Source organism: Schistosoma haematobium, chromosome 7 (assembly GCF_000699445.3).
Source record: "Schistosoma haematobium chromosome 7, whole genome shotgun sequence".
Lineage (NCBI taxonomy): Eukaryota > Metazoa > Platyhelminthes > Trematoda > Strigeidida > Schistosomatidae > Schistosoma > Schistosoma haematobium.
Window position 1 is genome coordinate 1,183,745 of NC_067202.1, and position 20,872 is coordinate 1,204,616.

Genomic DNA, 20,872 nt, shown 5'->3' on the forward strand with positions numbered 1-20,872 from the left:
TTGCTATGTTGTGTTTCCAGTTTCTGGGTGTTACCCCTTAGGTTATTATTCGAACTAAGCTTAAGTAGGTGTTTAAGAGGATGTCCAGAAGTGTTAAGAATACTATAAGCCATTAATAAATCACCTCGAAGACGCCTATACTCTAATGGGTAAAGGTCTAGTGAATAGCCAAGAACGAACAAAATACTCGTGGCACACAGGTTTTCACACCGCGTTACCAAGTCTTGGAACCTGTTACCCTTAGAAGTGGTGTCTACCCCATTCTCTTGACTCGTTCAAGAAAATAGATGCTGTCAGAAGCTGACTATGAAATGGATTACACAAACAGTATGCTCTCTGTTCTCAATACACAAATCAGGATCTAAAGTCCAGATTTGTATGTTGAAGATTTCTAGAGCGGAAACTTTGGATATTGCGTTACGTTGAACTATGATCGGCCGTCTCCCAGCCATTGTAATTGATAATGGCACAGGGTAAGGTTCACAGATCGTTAACTATCTAGTTTATAAAGATACTCTAAAATAGGTTATGCTGGAAACACAGAACCTCAGTCAATCATTCCTTCTTGCATTGCCGTAAAGGAATACAGTAAAGTTGGCACCAGAGAAGTTAGACGACTTGGAACTGGTTTAGATGATTTAAATTTCTTCATCGGAGATGAAGCACTCGCTCTCGAGGGAAAAAATGACTTCTCAGTGAAGGTGAGTTTTCATGAGCGCTCTGAAGTTAACTGTCTATGAATGCATATCAACCTAGGGAACTCTCTTTGATTCGACTATAGGATCGATTTAAAGTATCGCGACAAATGTATTCCGTTAACCTCGAAAGAGAATGGTGCATCGCAGGGGGAATACTTCGGCGTTATTTCAGGCTACCAAAGTAGTTCTCTCGAGGCCAACAACGTCGCACTTATTAGTGCAGATTAGTTACATTATGATCCACGGTCGCTTAAAAGTGTTCATTCATAAGCTTTCGATCTTGTCAAAGATCGCTTCCTGTTGGCCGCACTTTTTAGTCTGTAGACTACTCGAAAACTGCTCTGGAGTACAAATTTATTACTTGTAACGTAATCTATTATTGGTCCCCAAGTTGTCTTATCAAGTTTTTTAATATTATGATTCCGTTTCTTGATAAGAATAAGAGATTCCAGGGTTTCCACATCTCACATAACATAAGTCACTCTCGAGCATATCTGGATCCACTTGTCGCCTCAAAATACTGTTTGGAAAGATGTTAGCACAGACTCAGAAAGCCCAGTTAGCTTTCGCTAACATGTGTTCAAATGGTTCAAATGGTTGTGGACGGAATAGAAGAAGCTTTCGCTTAACAGGCTTCCGTGTCTAGTAGCAGGGGGTCACCAAATCCTCCAGGCAGGAACCTAGGTATGTTAACAAAAAAGGAGGAAAAGAAATTGGTAAATCATAGTGTGATGCTGTCCTTGGTCCTTAAGAATAGGTCAAGTGCCTCTTAAAGGATTCCTGAGAAGTCGCTTGGACTAGCTCGGCCGGCAGCGAATTCCAGCATTTGACAACTCTTAAGGAGTAGAAGTTGTGTCTACATTCCGTCTTGCTATGTTGTGTTTCCAGTTTCTGGGTGTTACCCCTTAGGTTATTATTCGAACTAAGCTTAAGTAGGTGTTTAAGAGGATGTCCAGAAGTGTTAAGAATACTATAAGCCATTAATAAATCACCTCGAAGACGCCTATACTCTAATGGGTAAAGGTCTAGTGAATAGCCAAGAACGAACAAAATACTCGTGGCACACAGGTTTTCACACCGCGTTACCAAGTCTTGGAACCTGTTACCCTTAGAAGTGGTGTCTACCCCATTCTCTTGACTCGTTCAAGAAAATAGATGCTGTCAGAAGCTGACTATGAAATGGATTACACAAACAGTATGCTCTCTGTTCTCAATACACAAATCAGGATCTAAAGTCCAGATTTGTATGTTGAAGATTTCTAGAGCGAAAACTTTGGATATTGCGTTACGTTGAACTATGATCGGCCGTCTCCCAGCCATTGTAATTGATAATGGCACAGGGTAAGGTTCACAGATCGTTAACTATCTAGTTTATAAAGATACTCTAAAATAGGTTATGCTGGAAACACAGAACCTCAGTCAATCATTCCTTCTTGCATTGCCGTAAAGGAATACAGTAAAGTTGGCACCAGAGAAGTTAGACGACTTGGAACTGGTTTAGATGATTTAAATTTCTTCATCGGAGATGAAGCACTCGCTCTCGAGGGAAAAAATGACTTCTCAGTGAAGGTGAGTTTTCATGAGCGCTCTGAAGTTAACTGTCTATGAATGCATATCAACCTAGGGAACTCTCTTTGATTCGACTATAGGATCGATTTAAAGTATCGCGACAAATGTATTCCGTTAACCTCGAAAGAGAATGGTGCATCGCAGGGGGAATACTTCGGCGTTATTTCAGGCTACCAAAGTAGTTCTCTCGAGGCCAACAACGTCGCACTTATTAGTGCAGATTAGTTACATTATGATCCACGGTCGCTTAAAAGTGTTCATTCATAAGCTTTCGATCTTGTCAAAGATCGCCTCCTGTTGGCCGCACTTTTTAGTCTGTAGACTACTCGAAAACTGCTCTGGAGTACAAATTTATTACTTGTAACGTAATCTATTATTGGTCCCCAAGTTGTCTTATCAAGTTTTTTAATATTATGATTCCGTTTCTTGATAAGAATAAGAGATTCCAGGGTTTCCACATCTCACATAACATAAGTCACTCTCGAGCATATCTGGATCCACTTGTCGCCTCAAAATACTGTTTGGAAAGATGTTAGCACAGACTCAGAAAGCCCAGTTAGCTTTCGCTAACATGTGTTCAAATGGTTCAAATGGTTGTGGACGGAATAGAAGAAGCTTTCGCTTAACAGGCTTCCGTGTCTAGTAGCAGGGGGTCACCAAATCCTCCAGGCAGGAACCTAGGTATGTTAACAAAAAAGGAGGAAAAGAAATTGGTAAATCATAGTGTGATGCTGTCCTTGGTCCTTAAGAATAGGTCAAGTGCCTCTTAAAGGATTCCTGAGAAGTCGCTTGGACTAGCTCGGCCGGCAGCGAATTCCAGCATTTGACAACTCTTAAGGAGTAGAAGTTGTGTCTACATTCCGTCTTGCTATGTTGTGTTTCCAGTTTCTGGGTGTTACCCCTTAGGTTATTATTCGAACTAAGCTTAAGTAGGTGTTTAAGAGGATGTCCAGAAGTGTTAAGAATACTATAAGCCATTAATAAATCACCTCGAAGACGCCTATACTCTAATGGGTAAAGGTCTAGTGAATAGCCAAGAACGAACAAAATACTCGTGGCACACAGGTTTTCACACCGCGTTACCAAGTCTTGGAACCTGTTACCCTTAGAAGTGGTGTCTACCCCATTCTCTTGACTCGTTCAAGAAAATAGATGCTGTCAGAAGCTGACTATGAAATGGATTACACAAACAGTATGCTCTCTGTTCTCAATACACAAATCAGGATCTAAAGTCCAGATTTGTATGTTGAAGATTTCTAGAGCGGAAACTTTGGATATTGCGTTACGTTGAACTATGATCGGCCGTCTCCCAGCCATTGTAATTGATAATGGCACAGGGTAAGGTTCACAGATCGTTAACTATCTAGTTTATAAAGATACTCTAAAATAGGTTATGCTGGAAACACAGAACCTCAGTCAATCATTCCTTCTTGCATTGCCGTAAAGGAATACAGTAAAGTTGGCACCAGAGAAGTTAGACGACTTGGAACTGGTTTAGATGATTTAAATTTCTTCATCGGAGATGAAGCACTCGCTCTCGAGGGAAAAAATGACTTCTCAGTGAAGGTGAGTTTTCATGAGCGCTCTGAAGTTAACTGTCTATGAATGCATATCAACCTAGGGAACTCTCTTTGATTCGACTATAGGATCGATTTAAAGTATCGCGACAAATGTATTCCGTTAACCTCGAAAGAGAATGGTGCATCGCAGGGGGAATACTTCGGCGTTATTTCAGGCTACCAAAGTAGTTCTCTCGAGGCCAACAACGTCGCACTTATTAGTGCAGATTAGTTACATTATGATCCACGGTCGCTTAAAAGTGTTCATTCATAAGCTTTCGATCTTGTCAAAGATCGCCTCCTGTTGGCCGCACTTTTTAGTCTGTAGACTACTCGAAAACTGCTCTGGAGTACAAATTTATTACTTGTAACGTAATCTATTATTGGTCCCCAAGTTGTCTTATCAAGTTTTTTAATATTATGATTCCGTTTCTTGATAAGAATAAGAGATTCCAGGGTTTCCACATCTCACATAACATAAGTCACTCTCGAGCATATCTGGATCCACTTGTCGCCTCAAAATACTGTTTGGAAAGATGTTAGCACAGACTCAGAAAGCCCAGTTAGCTTTCGCTAACATGTGTTCAAATGGTTCAAATGGTTGTGGACGGAATAGAAGAAGCTTTCGCTTAACAGGCTTCCGTGTCTAGTAGCAGGGGGTCACCAAATCCTCCAGGCAGGAACCTAGGTATGTTAACAAAAAGGAGGAAAAGAAATTGGTAAATCATAGTGTGATGCTGTCCTTGGTCCTTAAGAATAGGTCAAGTGCCTCTTAAAGGATTCCTGAGAAGTCGCTTGGACTAGCTCGGCCGGCAGCGAATTCCAGCATTTGACAACTCTTAAGGAGTAGAAGTTGTGTCTACATTCCGTCTTGCTATGTTGTGTTTCCAGTTTCTGGGTGTTACCCCTTAGGTTATTATTCGAACTAAGCTTAAGTAGGTGTTTAAGAGGATGTCCAGAAGTGTTAAGAATACTATAAGCCATTAATAAATCACCTCGAAGACGCCTATACTCTAATGGGTAAAGGTCTAGTGAATAGCCAAGAACGAACAAAATACTCGTGGCACACAGGTTTTCACACCGCGTTACCAAGTCTTGGAACCTGTTACCCTTAGAAGTGGTGTCTACCCCATTCTCTTGACTCGTTCAAGAAAATAGATGCTGTCAGAAGCTGACTATGAAATGGATTACACAAACAGTATGCTCTCTGTTCTCAATACACAAATCAGGATCTAAAGTCCAGATTTGTATGTTGAAGATTTCTAGAGCGGAAACTTTGGATATTGCGTTACGTTGAACTATGATCGGCCGTCTCCCAGCCATTGTAATTGATAATGGCACAGGGTAAGGTTCACAGATCGTTAACTATCTAGTTTATAAAGATACTCTAAAATAGGTTATGCTGGAAACACAGAACCTCAGTCAATCATTCCTTCTTGCATTGCCGTAAAGGAATACAGTAAAGTTGGCACCAGAGAAGTTAGACGACTTGGAACTGGTTTAGATGATTTAAATTTCTTCATCGGAGATGAAGCACTCGCTCTCGAGGGAAAAAATGACTTCTCAGTGAAGGTGAGTTTTCATGAGCGCTCTGAAGTTAACTGTCTATGAATGCATATCAACCTAGGGAACTCTCTTTGATTCGACTATAGGATCGATTTAAAGTATCGCGACAAATGTATTCCGTTAACCTCGAAAGAGAATGGTGCATCGCAGGGGAATACTTCGGCGTTATTTCAGGCTACCAAAGTAGTTCTCTCGAGGCCAACAACGTCGCACTTATTAGTGCAGATTAGTTACATTATGATCCACGGTCGCTTAAAAGTGTTCATTCATAAGCTTTCGATCTTGTCAAAGATCGCCTCCTGTTGGCCGCACTTTTTAGTCTGTAGACTACTCGAAAACTGCTCTGGAGTACAAATTTATTACTTGTAACGTAATCTATTATTGGTCCCCAAGTTGTCTTATCAAGTTTTTTAATATTATGATTCCGTTTCTTGATAAGAATAAGAGATTCCAGGGTTTCCACATCTCACATAACATAAGTCACTCTCGAGCATATCTGGATCCACTTGTCGCCTCAAAATACTGTTTGGAAAGATGTTAGCACAGACTCAGAAAGCCCAGTTAGCTTTCGCTAACATGTGTTCAAATGGTTCAAATGGTTGTGGACGGAATAGAAGAAGCTTTCGCTTAACAGGCTTCCGTGTCTAGTAGCAGGGGTCACCAAATCCTCCAGGCAGGAACCTAGGTATGTTAACAAAAAGGAGGAAAAGAAATTGGTAAATCATAGTGTGATGCTGTCCTTGGTCCTTAAGAATAGGTCAAGTGCCTCTTAAAGGATTCCTGAGAAGTCGCTTGGACTAGCTCGGCCGGCAGCGAATTCCAGCATTTGACAACTCTTAAGGAGTAGAAGTTGTGTCTACATTCCGTCTTGCTATGTTGTGTTTCCAGTTTCTGGGTGTTACCCCTTAGGTTATTATTCGAACTAAGCTTAAGTAGGTGTTTAAGAGGATGTCCAGAAGTGTTAAGAATACTATAAGCCATTAATAAATCACCTCGAAGACGCCTATACTCTAATGGGTAAAGGTCTAGTGAATAGCCAAGAACGAACAAAATACTCGTGGCACACAGGTTTTCACACCGCGTTACCAAGTCTTGGAACCTGTTACCCTTAGAAGTGGTGTCTACCCCATTCTCTTGACTCGTTCAAGAAAATAGATGCTGTCAGAAGCTGACTATGAAATGGATTACACAAACAGTATGCTCTCTGTTTCAATACACAAATCAGGATCTAAAGTCCAGATTTGTATGTTGAAGATTTCTAGAGCGGAAACTTTGGATATTGCGTTACGTTGAACTATGATCGGCCGTCTCCCAGCCATTGTAATTGATAATGGCACAGGGTAAGGTTCACAGATCGTTAACTATCTAGTTTATAAAGATACTCTAAAATAGGTTATGCTGGAAACACAGAACCTCAGTCAATCATTCCTTCTTGCATTGCCGTAAAGGAATACAGTAAAGTTGGCACCAGAGAAGTTAGACGACTTGGAACTGGTTTAGATGATTTAAATTTCTTCATCGGAGATGAAGCACTCGCTCTCGAGGGAAAAAATGACTTCTCAGTGAAGGTGAGTTTTCATGAGCGCTCTGAAGTTAACTGTCTATGAATGCATATCAACCTAGGGAACTCTCTTTGATTCGACTATAGGATCGATTTAAAGTATCGCGACAAATGTATTCCGTTAACCTCGAAAGAGAATGGTGCATCGCAGGGGGAATACTTCGGCGTTATTTCAGGCTACCAAAGTAGTTCTCTCGAGGCCAACAACGTCGCACTTATTAGTGCAGATTAGTTACATTATGATCCACGGTCGCTTAAAAGTGTTCATTCATAAGCTTTCGATCTTGTCAAAGATCGCCTCCTGTTGGCCGCACTTTTTAGTCTGTAGACTACTCGAAAACTGCTCTGGAGTACAAATTTATTACTTGTAACGTAATCTATTATTGGTCCCCAAGTTGTCTTATCAAGTTTTTTAATATTATGATTCCGTTTCTTGATAAGAATAAGAGATTCCAGGGTTTCCACATCTCACATAACATAAGTCACTCTCGAGCATATCTGGATCCACTTGTCGCCTCAAAATACTGTTTGGAAAGATGTTAGCACAGACTCAGAAAGCCCAGTTAGCTTTCGCTAACATGTGTTCAAATGGTTCAAATGGTTGTGGACGGAATAGAAGAAGCTTTCGCTTAACAGGCTTCCGTGTCTAGTAGCAGGGGGTCACCAAATCCTCCAGGCAGGAACCTAGGTATGTTAACAAAAAAGGAGGAAAAGAAATTGGTAAATCATAGTGTGATGCTGTCCTTGGTCCTTAAGAATAGGTCAAGTGCCTCTTAAAGGATTCCTGAGAAGTCGCTTGGACTAGCTCGGCCGGCAGCGAATTCCAGCATTTGACAACTCTTAAGGAGTAGAAGTTGTGTCTACATTCCGTCTTGCTATGTTGTGTTTCCAGTTTCTGGGTGTTACCCCTTAGGTTATTATTCGAACTAAGCTTAAGTAGGTGTTTAAGAGGATGTCCAGAAGTGTTAAGAATACTATAAGCCATTAATAAATCACCTCGAAGACGCCTATACTCTAATGGGTAAAGGTCTAGTGAATAGCCAAGAACGAACAAAATACTCGTGGCACACAGGTTTTCACACCGCGTTACCAAGTCTTGGAACCTGTTACCCTTAGAAGTGGTGTCTACCCCATTCTCTTGACTCGTTCAAGAAAATAGATGCTGTCAGAAGCTGACTATGAAATGGATTACACAAACAGTATGCTCTCTGTTCTCAATACACAAATCAGGATCTAAAGTCCAGATTTGTATGTTGAAGATTTCTAGAGCGGAAACTTTGGATATTGCGTTACGTTGAACTATGATCGGCCGTCTCCCAGCCATTGTAATTGATAATGGCACAGGGTAAGGTTCACAGATCGTTAACTATCTAGTTTATAAAGATACTCTAAAATAGGTTATGCTGGAAACACAGAACCTCAGTCAATCATTCCTTCTTGCATTGCCGTAAAGGAATACAGTAAAGTTGGCACCAGAGAAGTTAGACGACTTGGAACTGGTTTAGATGATTTAAATTTCTTCATCGGAGATGAAGCACTCGCTCTCGAGGGAAAAAATGACTTCTCAGTGAAGGTGAGTTTTCATGAGCGCTCTGAAGTTAACTGTCTATGAATGCATATCAACCTAGGGAACTCTCTTTGATTCGACTATAGGATCGATTTAAAGTATCGCGACAAATGTATTCCGTTAACCTCGAAAGAGAATGGTGCATCGCAGGGGGAATACTTCGGCGTTATTTCAGGCTACCAAAGTAGTTCTCTCGAGGCCAACAACGTCGCACTTATTAGTGCAGATTAGTTACATTATGATCCACGGTCGCTTAAAAGTGTTCATTCATAAGCTTTCGATCTTGTCAAAGATCGCCTCCTGTTGGCCGCACTTTTTAGTCTGTAGACTACTCGAAAACTGCTCTGGAGTACAAATTTATTACTTGTAACGTAATCTATTATTGGTCCCCAAGTTGTCTTATCAAGTTTTTTAATATTATGATTCCGTTTCTTGATAAGAATAAGAGATTCCAGGGTTTCCACATCTCACATAACATAAGTCACTCTCGAGCATATCTGGATCAACTTGTCGCCTCAAAATACTGTTTGGAAAGATGTTAGCACAGACTCAGAAAGCCCAGTTAGCTTTCGCTAACATGTGTTCAAATGGTTCAAATGGTTGTGGACGGAATAGAAGAAGCTTTCGCTTAACAGGCTTCCGTGTCTAGTAGCAGGGGGTCACCAAATCCTCCAGGCAGGAACCTAGGTATGTTAACAAAAAAGGAGGAAAAGAAATTGGTAAATCATAGTGTGATGCTGTCCTTGGTCCTTAAGAATAGGTCAAGTGCCTCTTAAAGGATTCCTGAGAAGTCGCTTGGACTAGCTCGGCCGGCAGCGAATTCCAGCATTTGACAACTCTTAAGGAGTAGAAGTTGTGTCTACATTCCGTCTTGCTATGTTGTGTTTCCAGTTTCTGGGTGTTACCCCTTAGGTTATTATTCGAACTAAGCTTAAGTAGGTGTTTAAGAGGATGTCCAGAAGTGTTAAGAATACTATAAGCCATTAATAAATCACCTCGAAGACGCCTATACTCTAATGGGTAAAGGTCTAGTGAATAGCCAAGAACGAACAAAATACTCGTGGCACACAGGTTTTCACACCGCGTTACCAAGTCTTGGAACCTGTTACCCTTAGAAGTGGTGTCTACCCCATTCTCTTGACTCGTTCAAGAAAATAGATGCTGTCAGAAGCTGACTATGAAATGGATTACACAAACAGTATGCTCTCTGTTCTCAATACACAAATCAGGATCTAAAGTCCAGATTTGTATGTTGAAGATTTCTAGAGCGGAAACTTTGGATATTGCGTTACGTTGAACTATGATCGGCCGTCTCCCAGCCATTGTAATTGATAATGGCACAGGGTAAGGTTCACAGATCGTTAACTATCTAGTTTATAAAGATACTCTAAAATAGGTTATGCTGGAAACACAGAACCTCAGTCAATCATTCCTTCTTGCATTGCCGTAAAGGAATACAGTAAAGTTGGCACCAGAGAAGTTAGACGACTTGGAACTGGTTTAGATGATTTAAATTTCTTCATCGGAGATGAAGCACTCGCTCTCGAGGGAAAAAATGACTTCTCAGTGAAGGTGAGTTTTCATGAGCGCTCTGAAGTTAACTGTCTATGAATGCATATCAACCTAGGGAACTCTCTTTGATTCGACTATAGGATCGATTTAAAGTATCGCGACAAATGTATTCCGTTAACCTCGAAAGAGAATGGTGCATCGCAGGGGGAATACTTCGGCGTTATTTCAGGCTACCAAAGTAGTTCTCTCGAGGCCAACAACGTCGCACTTATTAGTGCAGATTAGTTACATTATGATCCACGGTCGCTTAAAAGTGTTCATTCATAAGCTTTCGATCTTGTCAAAGATCGCCTCCTGTTGGCCGCACTTTTTAGTCTGTAGACTACTCGAAAACTGCTCTGGAGTACAAATTTATTACTTGTAACGTAATCTATTATTGGTCCCCAAGTTGTCTTATCAAGTTTTTTAATATTATGATTCCGTTTCTTGATAAGAATAAGAGATTCCAGGGTTTCCACATCTCACATAACATAAGTCACTCTCGAGCATATCTGGATCCACTTGTCGCCTCAAAATACTGTTTGGAAAGATGTTAGCACAGACTCAGAAAGCCCAGTTAGCTTTCGCTAACATGTGTTCAAATGGTTCAAATGGTTGTGGACGGAATAGAAGAAGCTTTCGCTTAACAGGCTTCCGTGTCTAGTAGCAGGGGGTCACCAAATCCTCCAGGCAGGAACCTAGGTATGTTAACAAAAAAGGAGGAAAAGAAATTGGTAAATCATAGTGTGATGCTGTCCTTGGTCCTTAAGAATAGGTCAAGTGCCTCTTAAAGGATTCCTGAGAAGTCGCTTGGACTAGCTCGGCCGGCAGCGAATTCCAGCATTTGACAACTCTTAAGGAGTAGAAGTTGTGTCTACATTCCGTCTTGCTATGTTGTGTTTCCAGTTTCTGGGTGTTACCCCTTAGGTTATTATTCGAACTAAGCTTAAGTAGGTGTTTAAGAGGATGTCCAGAAGTGTTAAGAATACTATAAGCCATTAATAAATCACCTCGAAGACGCCTATACTCTAATGGGTAAAGGTCTAGTGAATAGCCAAGAACGAACAAAATACTCGTGGCACACAGGTTTTCACACCGCGTTACCAAGTCTTGGAACCTGTTACCCTTAGAAGTGGTGTCTACCCCATTCTCTTGACTCGTTCAAGAAAATAGATGCTGTCAGAAGCTGACTATGAAATGGATTACACAAACAGTATGCTCTCTGTTCTCAATACACAAATCAGGATCTAAAGTCCAGATTTGTATGTTGAAGATTTCTAGAGCGGAAACTTTGGATATTGCGTTACGTTGAACTATGATCGGCCGTCTCCCAGCCATTGTAATTGATAATGGCACAGGGTAAGGTTCACAGATCGTTAACTATCTAGTTTATAAAGATACTCTAAAATAGGTTATGCTGGAAACACAGAACCTCAGTCAATCATTCCTTCTTGCATTGCCGTAAAGGAATACAGTAAAGTTGGCACCAGAGAAGTTAGACGACTTGGAACTGGTTTAGATGATTTAAATTTCTTCATCGGAGATGAAGCACTCGCTCTCGAGGGAAAAAATGACTTCTCAGTGAAGGTGAGTTTTCATGAGCGCTCTGAAGTTAACTGTCTATGAATGCATATCAACCTAGGGAACTCTCTTTGATTCGACTATAGGATCGATTTAAAGTATCGCGACAAATGTATTCCGTTAACCTCGAAAGAGAATGGTGCATCGCAGGGGGAATACTTCGGCGTTATTTCAGGCTACCAAAGTAGTTCTCTCGAGGCCAACAACGTCGCACTTATTAGTGCAGATTAGTTACATTATGATCCACGGTCGCTTAAAAGTGTTCATTCATAAGCTTTCGATCTTGTCAAAGATCGCCTCCTGTTGGCCGCACTTTTTAGTCTGTAGACTACTCGAAAACTGCTCTGGAGTACAAATTTATTACTTGTAACGTAATCTATTATTGGTCCCCAAGTTGTCTTATCAAGTTTTTTAATATTATGATTCCGTTTCTTGATAAGAATAAGAGATTCCAGGGTTTCCACATCTCACATAACATAAGTCACTCTCGAGCATATCTGGATCCACTTGTCGCCTCAAAATACTGTTTGGAAAGATGTTAGCACAGACTCAGAAAGCCCAGTTAGCTTTCGCTAACATGTGTTCAAATGGTTCAAATGGTTGTGGACGGAATAGAAGAAGCTTTCGCTTAACAGGCTTCCGTGTCTAGTAGCAGGGGGTCACCAAATCCTCCAGGCAGGAACCTAGGTATGTTAACAAAAAAGGAGGAAAAGAAATTGGTAAATCATAGTGTGATGCTGTCCTTGGTCCTTAAGAATAGGTCAAGTGCCTCTTAAAGGATTCCTGAGAAGTCGCTTGGACTAGCTCGGCCGGCAGCGAATTCCAGCATTTGACAACTCTTAAGGAGTAGAAGTTGTGTCTACATTCCGTCTTGCTATGTTGTGTTTCCAGTTTCTGGGTGTTACCCCTTAGGTTATTATTCGAACTAAGCTTAAGTAGGTGTTTAAGAGGATGTCCAGAAGTGTTAAGAATACTATAAGCCATTAATAAATCACCTCGAAGACGCCTATACTCTAATGGGTAAAGGTCTAGTGAATAGCCAAGAACGAACAAAATACTCGTGGCACACAGGTTTTCACACCGCGTTACCAAGTCTTGGAACCTGTTACCCTTAGAAGTGGTGTCTACCCCATTCTCTTGACTCGTTCAAGAAAATAGATGCTGTCAGAAGCTGACTATGAAATGGATTACACAAACAGTATGCTCTCTGTTCTCAATACACAAATCAGGATCTAAAGTCCAGATTTGTATGTTGAAGATTTCTAGAGCGGAAACTTTGGATATTGCGTTACGTTGAACTATGATCGGCCGTCTCCCAGCCATTGTAATTGATAATGGCACAGGGTAAGGTTCACAGATCGTTAACTATCTAGTTTATAAAGATACTCTAAAATAGGTTATGCTGGAAACACAGAACCTCAGTCAATCATTCCTTCTTGCATTGCCGTAAAGGAATACAGTAAAGTTGGCACCAGAGAAGTTAGACGACTTGGAACTGGTTTAGATGATTTAAATTTCTTCATCGGAGATGAAGCACTCGCTCTCGAGGGAAAAAATGACTTCTCAGTGAAGGTGAGTTTTCATGAGCGCTCTGAAGTTAACTGTCTATGAATGCATATCAACCTAGGGAACTCTCTTTGATTCGACTATAGGATCGATTTAAAGTATCGCGACAAATGTATTCCGTTAACCTCGAAAGAGAATGGTGCATCGCAGGGGGAATACTTCGGCGTTATTTCAGGCTACCAAAGTAGTTCTCTCGAGGCCAACAACGTCGCACTTATTAGTGCAGATTAGTTACATTATGATCCACGGTCGCTTAAAAGTGTTCATTCATAAGCTTTCGATCTTGTCAAAGATCGCCTCCTGTTGGCCGCACTTTTTAGTCTGTAGACTACTCGAAAACTGCTCTGGAGTACAAATTTATTACTTGTAACGTAATCTATTATTGGTCCCCAAGTTGTCTTATCAAGTTTTTTAATATTATGATTCCGTTTCTTGATAAGAATAAGAGATTCCAGGGTTTCCACATCTCACATAACATAAGTCACTCTCGAGCATATCTGGATCCACTTGTCGCCTCAAAATACTGTTTGGAAAGATGTTAGCACAGACTCAGAAAGCCCAGTTAGCTTTCGCTAACATGTGTTCAAATGGTTCAAATGGTTGTGGACGGAATAGAAGAAGCTTTCGCTTAACAGGCTTCCGTGTCTAGTAGCAGGGGGTCACCAAATCCTCCAGGCAGGAACCTAGGTATGTTAACAAAAAAGGAGGAAAAGAAATTGGTAAATCATAGTGTGATGCTGTCCTTGGTCCTTAAGAATAGGTCAAGTGCCTCTTAAAGGATTCCTGAGAAGTCGCTTGGACTAGCTCGGCCGGCAGCGAATTCCAGCATTTGACAACTCTTAAGGAGTAGAAGTTGTGTCTACATTCCGTCTTGCTATGTTGTGTTTCCAGTTTCTGGGTGTTACCCCTTAGGTTATTATTCGAACTAAGCTTAAGTAGGTGTTTAAGAGGATGTCCAGAAGTGTTAAGAATACTATAAGCCATTAATAAATCACCTCGAAGACGCCTATACTCTAATGGGTAAAGGTCTAGTGAATAGCCAAGAACGAACAAAATACTCGTGGCACACAGGTTTTCACACCGCGTTACCAAGTCTTGGAACCTGTTACCCTTAGAAGTGGTGTCTACCCCATTCTCTTGACTCGTTCAAGAAAATAGATGCTGTCAGAAGCTGACTATGAAATGGATTACACAAACAGTATGCTCTCTGTTCTCAATACACAAATCAGGATCTAAAGTCCAGATTTGTATGTTGAAGATTTCTAGAGCGGAAACTTTGGATATTGCGTTACGTTGAACTATGATCGGCCGTCTCCCAGCCATTGTAATTGATAATGGCACAGGGTAAGGTTCACAGATCGTTAACTATCTAGTTTATAAAGATACTCTAAAATAGGTTATGCTGGAAACACAGAACCTCAGTCAATCATTCCTTCTTGCATTGCCGTAAAGGAATACAGTAAAGTTGGCACCAGAGAAGTTAGACGACTTGGAACTGGTTTAGATGATTTAAATTTCTTCATCGGAGATGAAGCACTCGCTCTCGAGGGAAAAAATGACTTCTCAGTGAAGGTGAGTTTTCATGAGCGCTCTGAAGTTAACTGTCTATGAATGCATATCAACCTAGGGAACTCTCTTTGATTCGACTATAGGATCGATTTAAAGTATCGCGACAAATGTATTCCGTTAACCTCGAAAGAGAATGGTGCATCGCAGGGGGAATACTTCGGCGTTATTTCAGGCTACCAAAGTAGTTCTCTCGAGGCCAACAACGTCGCACTTATTAGTGCAGATTAGTTACATTATGATCCACGGTCGCTTAAAAGTGTTCATTCATAAGCTTTCGATCTTGTCAAAGATCGCCTCCTGTTGGCCGCACTTTTTAGTCTGTAGACTACTCGAAAACTGCTCTGGAGTACAAATTTATTACTTGTAACGTAATCTATTATTGGTCCCCAAGTTGTCTTATCAAGTTTTTTAATATTATGATTCCGTTTCTTGATAAGAATAAGAGATTCCAGGGTTTCCACATCTCACATAACATAAGTCACTCTCGAGCATATCTGGATCCACTTGTCGCCTCAAAATACTGTTTGGAAAGATGTTAGCACAGACTCAGAAAGCCCAGTTAGCTTTCGCTAACATGTGTTCAAATGGTTCAAATGGTTGTGGACGGAATAGAAGAAGCTTTCGCTTAACAGGCTTCCGTGTCTAGTAGCAGGGGGTCACCAAATCCTCCAGGCAGGAACCTAGGTATGTTAACAAAAAAGGAGGAAAAGAAATTGGTAAATCATAGTGTGATGCTGTCCTTGGTCCTTAAGAATAGGTCAAGTGCCTCTTAAAGGATTCCTGAGAAGTCGCTTGGACTAGCTCGGCCGGCAGCGAATTCCAGCATTTGACAACTCTTAAGGAGTAGAAGTTGTGTCTACATTCCGTCTTGCTATGTTGTGTTTCCAGTTTCTGGGTGTTACCCCTTAGGTTATTATTCGAACTAAGCTTAAGTAGGTGTTTAAGAGGATGTCCAGAAGTGTTAAGAATACTATAAGCCATTAATAAATCACCTCGAAGACGCCTATACTCTAATGGGTAAAGGTCTAGTGAATAGCCAAGAACGAACAAAATACTCGTGGCACACAGGTTTTCACACCGCGTTACCAAGTCTTGGAACCTGTTACCCTTAGAAGTGGTGTCTACCCCATTCTCTTGACTCGTTCAAGAAAATAGATGCTGTCAGAAGCTGACTATGAAATGGATTACACAAACAGTATGCTCTCTGTTCTCAATACACAAATCAGGATCTAAAGTCCAGATTTGTATGTTGAAGATTTCTAGAGCGGAAACTTTGGATATTGCGTTACGTTGAACTATGATCGGCCGTCTCCCAGCCATTGTAATTGATAATGGCACAGGGTAAGGTTCACAGATCGTTAACTATCTAGTTTATAAAGATACTCTAAAATAGGTTATGCTGGAAACACAGAACCTCAGTCAATCATTCCTTCTTGCATTGCCGTAAAGGAATACAGTAAAGTTGGCACCAGAGAAGTTAGACGACTTGGAACTGGTTTAGATGATTTAAATTTCTTCATCGGAGATGAAGCACTCGCTCTCGAGGGAAAAAATGACTTCTCAGTGAAGGTGAGTTTTCATGAGCGCTCTGAAGTTAACTGTCTATGAATGCATATCAACCTAGGGAACTCTCTTTGATTCGACTATAGGATCGATTTAAAGTATCGCGACAAATGTATTCCGTTAACCTCGAAAGAGAATGGTGCATCGCAGGGGGAATACTTCGGCGTTATTTCAGGCTACCAAAGTAGTTCTCTCGAGGCCAACAACGTCGCACTTATTAGTGCAGATTAGTTACATTATGATCCACGGTCGCTTAAAAGTGTTCATTCATAAGCTTTCGATCTTGTCAAAGATCGCCTCCTGTTGGCCGCACTTTTTAGTCTGTAGACTACTCGAAAACTGCTCTGGAGTACAAATTTATTACTTGTAACGTAATCTATTATTGGTCCCCAAGTTGTCTTATCAAGTTTTTTAATATTATGATTCCGTTTCTTGATAAGAATAAGAGATTCCAGGGTTTCCACATCTCACATAACATAAGTCACTCTCGAGCATATCTGGATCCACTTGTCGCCTCAAAATACTGTTTGGAAAGATGTTAGCACAGACTCAGAAAGCCCAGTTAGCTTTCGCTAACATGTGTTCAAATGGTTCAAATGGTTGTGGACGGAATAGAAGAAGCTTTCGCTTAACAGGCTTCCGTGTCTAGTAGCAGGGGGTCACCAAATCCTCCAGGCAGGAACCTAGGTATGTTAACAAAAAAGGAGGAAAAGAAATTGGTAAATCATAGTGTGATGCTGTCCTTGGTCCTTAAGAATAGGTCAAGTGCCTCTTAAAGGATTCCTGAGAAGTCGCTTGGACTAGCTCGGCCGGCAGCGAATTCCAGCATTTGACAACTCTTAAGGAGTAGAAGTTGTGTCTACATTCCGTCTTGCTATGTTGTGTTTCCAGTTTCTGGGTGTTACCCCTTAGGTTATTATTCGAACTAAGCTTAAGTAGGTGTTTAAGAGGATGTCCAGAAGTGTTAAGAATACTATAAGCCATTAATAAATCACCTCGAAGACGCCTATACTCTAATGGGTAAAGGTCTAGTGAATAGCCAAGAACGAACAAAATACTCGTGGCACACAGGTTTTCACACCGCGTTACCAAGTCTTGGAACCTGTTACCCTTAGAAGTGGTGTCTACCCCATTCTCTTGACTCGTTCAAGAAAATAGATGCTGTCAGAAGCTGACTATGAAATGGATTACACAAACAGTATGCTCTCTGTTCTCAATACACAAATCAGGATCTAAAGTCCAGATTTGTATGTTGAAGATTTCTAGAGCGGAAACTTTGGATATTGCGTTACGTTGAACTATGATCGGCCGTCTCCCAGCCATTGTAATTGATAATGGCACAGGGTAAGGTTCACAGATCGTTAACTATCTAGTTTATAAAGATACTCTAAAATAGGTTATGCTGGAAACACAGAACCTCAGTCAATCATTCCTTCTTGCATTGCCGTAAAGGAATACAGTAAAGTTGGCACCAGAGAAGTTAGACGACTTGGAACTGGTTTAGATGATTTAAATTTCTTCATCGGAGATGAAGCACTCGCTCTCGAGGGAAAAAATGACTTCTCAGTGAAGGTGAGTTTTCATGAGCGCTCTGAAGTTAACTGTCTATGAATGCATATCAACCTAGGGAACTCTCTTTGATTCGACTATAGGATCGATTTAAAGTATCGCGACAAATGTATTCCGTTAACCTCGAAAGAGAATGGTGCATCGCAGGGGGAATACTTCGGCGTTATTTCAGGCTACCAAAGTAGTTCTCTCGAGGCCAACAACGTCGCACTTATTAGTGCAGATTAGTTACATTATGATCCACGGTCGCTTAAAAGTGTTCATTCATAAGCTTTCGATCTTGTCAAAGATCGCCTCCTGTTGGCCGCACTTTTTAGTCTGTAGACTACTCGAAAACTGCTCTGGAGTACAAATTTATTACTTGTAACGTAATCTATTATTGGTCCCCAAGTTGTCTTATCAAGTTTTTTAATATTATGATTCCGTTTCTTGATAAGAATAAGAGATTCCAGGGTTTCCACATCTCACATAACATAAGTCACTCTCGAGCATATCTGGATCCACTTGTCGCCTCAAAATACTGTTTGGAAAGATGTTAGCACAGACTCAGAAAGCCCAGTTAGCTTTCGCTAACATGTGTTCAAATGGTTCAAATGGTTGTGGACGGAATAGAAGAAGCTTTCGCTTAACAGGCTTCCGTGTCTAGTAGCAGGGGGTCACCAAATCCTCCAGGCAGGAACCTAGGTATGTTAACAAAAAAGGAGGAAAAGAAATTGGTAAATCATAGTGTGATGCTGTCCTTGGTCCTTAAGAATAGGTCAAGTGCCTCTTAAAGGATTCCTGAGAAGTCGCTTGGACTAGCTCGGCCGGCAGCGAATTCCAGCATTTGACAACTCTTAAGGAGTAGAAGTTGTGTCTACATTCCGTCTTGCTATGTTGTGTTTCCAGTTTCTGGGTGTTACCCCTTAGGTTATTATTCGAACTAAGCTTAAGTAGGTGTTTAAGAGGATGTCCAGAAGTGTTAAGAATACTATAAGCCATTAATAAATCACCTCGAAGACGCCTATACTCTAATGGGTAAAGGTCTAGTGAATAGCCAAGAACGAACAAAATACTCGTGGCACACAGGTTTTCACACCGCGTTACCAAGTCTTGGAACCTGTTACCCTTAGAAGTGGTGTCTACCCCATTCTCTTGACTCGTTCAAGAAAATAGATGCTGTCAGAAGCTGACTATGAAATGGATTACACAAACAGTATGCTCTCTGTTCTCAATACACAAATCAGGATCTAAAGTCCAGATTTGTATGTTGAAGATTTCTAGAGCGGAAACTTTGGATATTGCGTTACGTTGAACTATGATCGGCCGTCTCCCAGCCATTGTAATTGATAATGGCACAGGGTAAGGTTCACAGATCGTTAACTATCTAGTTTATAAAGATACTCTAAAATAGGTTATGCTGGAAACACAGAACCTCAGTCAATCATTCCTTCTTGCATTGCCGTAAAGGAATACAGTAAAGTTGGCACCAGAGAAGTTAGACGACTTGGAACTGGTTTAGATGATTTAAATTTCTTCATCGGAGATGAAGCACTCGCTCTCGAGGGAAAAAATGACTTCTCAGTGAAGGTGAGTTTTCATGAGCGCTCTGAAGTTAACTGTCTATGAATGCATATCAACCTAGGGAACTCTCTTTGATTCGACTATAGGATCGATTTAAAGTATCGCGACAAATGTATTCCGTTAACCTCGAAAGAGAATGGTGCATCGCAGGGGGAATACTTCGGCGTTATTTCAGGCTACCAAAGTAGTTCTCTCGAGGCCAACAACGTCGCACTTATTAGTGCAGATTAGTTACATTATGATCCACGGTCGCTTAAAAGTGTTCATTCATAAGCTTTCGATCTTGTCAAAGATCGCCTCCTGTTGGCCGCACTTTTTAGTCTGTAGACTACTCGAAAACTGCTCTGGAGTACAAATTTATTACTTGTAACGTAATCTATTATTGGTCCCCAAGTTGTCTTATCAAGTTTTTTAATATTATGATTCCGTTTCTTGATAAGAATAAGAGATTCCAGGGTTTCCACATCTCACATAACATAAGTCACTCTCGAGCATATCTGGATCCACTTGTCGCCTCAAAATACTGTTTGGAAAGATGTTAGCACAGACTCAGAAAGCCCAGTTAGCTTTCGCTAACATGTGTTCAAATGGTTCAAATGGTTGTGGACGGAATAGAAGAAGCTTTCGCTTAACAGGCTTCCGTGTCTAGTAGCAGGGGGTCACCAAATCCTCCAGGCAGGAACCTAGGTATGTTAACAAAAAAGGAGGAAAAGAAATTGGTAAATCATAGTGTGATGCTGTCCTTGGTCCTTAAGAATAGGTCAAGTGCCTCTTAAAGGATTCCTGAGAAGTCGCTTGGACTAGCTCGGCCGGCAGCGAATTCCAGCATTTGACAACTCTTAAGGAGTAGAAGTTGTGTCTACATTCCGTCTTGCTATGTTGTGTTTCCAGTTTCTGGGTGTTACCCCTTAGGTTATTATTCGAACTAAGCTTAAGTAGGTGTTTAAGAGGATGTCCAGAAGTGTTAAGAATACTATAAGCCATTAATAAATCACCTCGAAGACGCCTATACTCTAATGGGTAAAGGTCTAGTGAATAGCCAAGAACGAACAAAATACTCGTGGCACACAGGTTTTCACACCGCGTTACCAAGTCTTGGAACCTGTTACCCTTAGAAGTGGTGTCTACCCCATTCTCTTGACTCGTTCAAGAAAATAGATGCTGTCAGAAGCTGACTATGAAATGGATTACACAAACAGTATGCTCTCTGTTCTCAATACACAAATCAGGATCTAAAGTCCAGATTTGTATGTTGAAGATTTCTAGAGCGGAAACTTTGGATATTGCGTTACGTTGAACTATGATCGGCCGTCTCCCAGCCATTGTAATTGATAATGGCACAGGGTAAGGTTCACAGATCGTTAACTATCTAGTTTATAAAGATACTCTA

The 20,872-nt window shown here is 40.9% G+C and overlaps 1 protein-coding gene across 1 annotated transcript in view; it reads left to right on the forward strand.

The window, feature by feature from the left end:
- Positions 1-20,872, forward strand: part of ACTR3_4 (Actin- protein 3) — a gene marked incomplete at its 5' end in the record, with an annotated part of 62,793 nt that overhangs the window by 2,702 nt on the left and 39,219 nt on the right. The gene's annotated exons all lie outside the window — the stretch shown is intronic.